We start from the raw sequence: 3,521 nt of genomic DNA, 5'->3' as shown, positions 1-3,521 counted from the left end.
ATTATGTCTAGTACTGTAGCAGATGCTGTAGCAACCGAGCCAAACATTAGAAACATAGTCAAAACTATTAAGAGAGTTTAATCACTCAACTACTCTATATTCCCATTGGTTTTATCCTTGACTTAGACGTGATAATTTACTTTGTTGCATTTTATTTATTGTGTTTTTATTTTAATTAGTATATTAGTTTCATTAATTGTTTTATTTTAATTTAGAACAAAATCTGCACTGTTAAGATTGCTGTAGCAATCTGATAACATCAATCCCTATGGAGACGATCTTGAATACTCATCATTATATTACTTGTTTTGTACACTTGCACATTGACACCAATAGCTTTTGAATTTATACCCAATAAGTTTTTGGTGCTGTTATCAGGGATTGATTGTTTATTTTTGAATTGTGAAGTTAATTTTGACAGTGCCAACATTTATTTAATTTGTTCAATTTATTGACATATCAAAATTGCATGCGCAAATACAGATTTGTTGAATTTCAATTTGATCCTGAGATTGAAAGGATTGTAAGGAGATTGCGAAGAGAGCAAAGAAATTCAAAAACTGCTTCAGAAATGGATAACTTGCAACATTTGGGAAACTTGGATCCTCACAGGCCACTACAACCTATCAATGTTTAAGAAGGGTAAAATGGGCAAATTAATCAGAGACAACCAGGCAACAACAATATCATTTACATGGCAGATGACAGAGACAAAGTTATAAGAGATTATGCTGTGTTAACTCCTCAAGTTGTACACCCTGAAATAGTCAGACCCAAAGTGGAAGTTGCCAACTTTGACTTAAGCCAGTGATATTTCAGATGCTGCAAACAGTGGGTCAATTTAATGGACTGCCATCTGAAGATCCCCATCTCTATCTTAAGTTATTTTTGGAGGTGAGTGATGCTTTTAAAATTGATGAAGCATTATATGATACTTTGAGATTGAGCAAGAGCATGGTTGAATTCTTTACCGTCTGATTCCAACACTACATGGAATGACTTGGCTGACAAATTCTTGATGAAATATTTTCCACCAACCAAGAATGCAAAATTGCGGAATGAGATCACCCATTTTCATCAACTTGAAGATGAGAGCTTGTATAAGGCTTGGGAAAGATTTAAGGAGTTGCTCAAAAGATGTCCTCATCATGGCATTTCCTATTGCATACAGCTAGAAACCTTCTACAATTGGTTGAATCCAAGCAGTAGATTGATGGCTGATTCTTCAGCAAATGGAGTTCTATTATCTAAATCATACACTGAAGCCATTGAAATTTTAGAGAGAATTGCTAACAACAACTATCAGTGGCCATCAACCAAACAAACTACAGCAAGAGGAGTAGCAGGGGTACATAACGTAGATGCAATTACAACATTATCAGCCCAAGTAATATCATTGACCAACATGATCACCACTGCTCCTGCAGCAGTAAAGCAAGTTGCTGAATTATCTTGTGTGTATTGTGGAGAGGAGTATGTATTTGACAACTTCTCAGGAAATCTAGCATCAGTAAATTATGTGGGCAACTTCAACCACAAACCCAGAATAATCCATCTTCCAATACTTACAACCCTGGATGGAGACAACACTTGAATTTTTCATGGAGTTATCAGAACTAGACTGTTGTAGCACCCAATGAACATAATAAACCTGCTCAACCACCTAGATTTTATTAGCAAAATCAAGGGTAAAGAAGCATCAACAATGATCAACTCAGCTCCCTTGAAGCTTTAATTAAGGATTATATTGTGAAGAATGAAGCGGTTGTCCAAAGTCATACAGCATCTTTGAGAAACCTATAAAATCAAATTGGACATCTTGCTACAGCATTAAGCAACAGACCTCAGGGCAGTTTACCCAGTAACACAGAAGACCCAAGAAGAGAAGGGAAAGAGCACTACAAAGTGATTAACTTAAGATCTGACAAGGATGTTCATAGAACAGTTGGTGTACCAAAAAAAAGAGTTGAGTCCACTTCAACCTAGAGAAAAACTCAAATTCAAGAAGAGTCACAATCCTCCACTTCACAACACACTGGCACGAACAGCCAAGGTACACATCTGCCGAAAATGATGATCTAACAGCTGTAGATAACAAGGCTGCAACACCAACCGAGAACATAGCAAAAGAGAAGCAGTCTGCACAACTTACTGTAGCATAACAGTTTAGGCATCCACCAACCTTTCCTCAAAGGCTCCAAAGACAACAACAAGACAAGCAGTTCAGTAAAATCCTGAGAGTGCTGAAACAGCTACATATCAATATCCCTTTTGTGGAAACTTTAGAGCAAATGCCGAGTTATGCAAAATTTTTTAAAGATATTTTGATAAAAAAAAGAAGACTTGGAGAATTTGAAACAATTGCTCTAACACAAGAGTGCAGCAGAATGTTTCAGAGTAAGATACCGCAGAAGATGAATGAATGAGGAAGCTTCACAATCTCATACTCCATAGGCACTAAATACAGTGGTAAAGTACTTTGTGATCTGGAGGCTAGCATTAATCTTATGCCTTTATCAGTGTTTAAGCAATTCGGAGTTGGTGAGTGTCGACCAACAACAGTGACTTTACAACTTGCTCCAGAAGGGAAGATTAAAGATGTGTTAGTGAAGGTGGATAAATTTATTTTTCCGGTGGATTTCATTGTATTAGACTTTGATGCAGACAAAGAAGTGCCAATTATTCTAGGAAAACCCTTTTTAGCCACGGGAAAGACTCTAATTGACGTGCAGAAAGGAGAATTGACTATGCAGGTGAATGATCAGCAAGTTACATTCAATGTACTGGATACTATAAAGAGTCTCGATGAGGTTGAAGACTGTAATTTTATCAGTGTTGTGGACTTTGTTGTAGCAGAGAGATTACACAGTTGCTGTAATAAGAAAGAAATCAATGTTGTAACATTTAAAGAACTTGATGATGAAGATCGTGGAGCAACTAAAATAGCATGGTTATGAAAGAAGCAACCCTTCAAACTTGACAAGCAAATCCAGCAAAGGGAAATCACTCTAGGACAACAAGAATTCAAGGTTAATGGGCCGAGAATGAAGGGAAGTTGTTTTAAGTTTTTAAGGCATTGAATTTAGTTTTTAAATTATTTAATTTTTCTTTTATTTATTTTAAGTGTGCATCTAATTTTTATGTCTTTGCATTAAATTGAAGCAAGTAAAAAAAAAAATTGGGCAAAGTCTGTGTAATGTTGTAACACCTCTGGAATTTGATCAAAGTGGTGCACACACACTTTGGACAGAATGAGGCCTAAGTCTAAAACTTGAACTACTGCGGCAATTTTGTATGACTAAGAGTGTGATCTGAGGGTTGAAGAATCCTCATAAATTTGATGACAGAGCTAAGTTAATTGTTGCATGATCGTGTGATTGAAGTATTAGTGTTGTTGTCATTACTTGAGGACTTTTAAACTTAAATCAATACTACTTAGAGAGTAAATGATGTGTTTTCATTGCATTTTTGTATATTTTGCATAATCATTCATTTTAGTTTATTCCTCATAAATTTTGTTT

At 35.8% G+C, this 3,521-nt stretch overlaps 1 non-coding gene across 1 annotated transcript; it reads right to left on the bottom strand.

Moving 5' to 3' along the window:
• Nucleotides 1-1,048: 1,048 nt before the first annotated feature.
• LOC112101475 lies at nt 1,049-1,155 on the bottom strand. Its single transcript, XR_002907542.1, has one exon. It is a non-coding gene; the product is annotated as a small nucleolar RNA R71 (small nucleolar RNA).
• Between the last annotated feature and the right edge of the window lie 2,366 nt (nt 1,156-3,521).

The sequence above is a fragment of the Citrus clementina genome, unplaced genomic scaffold (assembly GCF_000493195.1).
Source record: "Citrus clementina cultivar Clemenules unplaced genomic scaffold, Citrus_clementina_v1.0 scaffold_1681, whole genome shotgun sequence".
In the NCBI taxonomy this organism is placed as follows: domain Eukaryota; kingdom Viridiplantae; phylum Streptophyta; class Magnoliopsida; order Sapindales; family Rutaceae; genus Citrus; species Citrus x clementina.
Note: the sequence above shows the minus strand (reverse complement) of the source record. Positions and strands in the feature narration are given on the sequence as shown.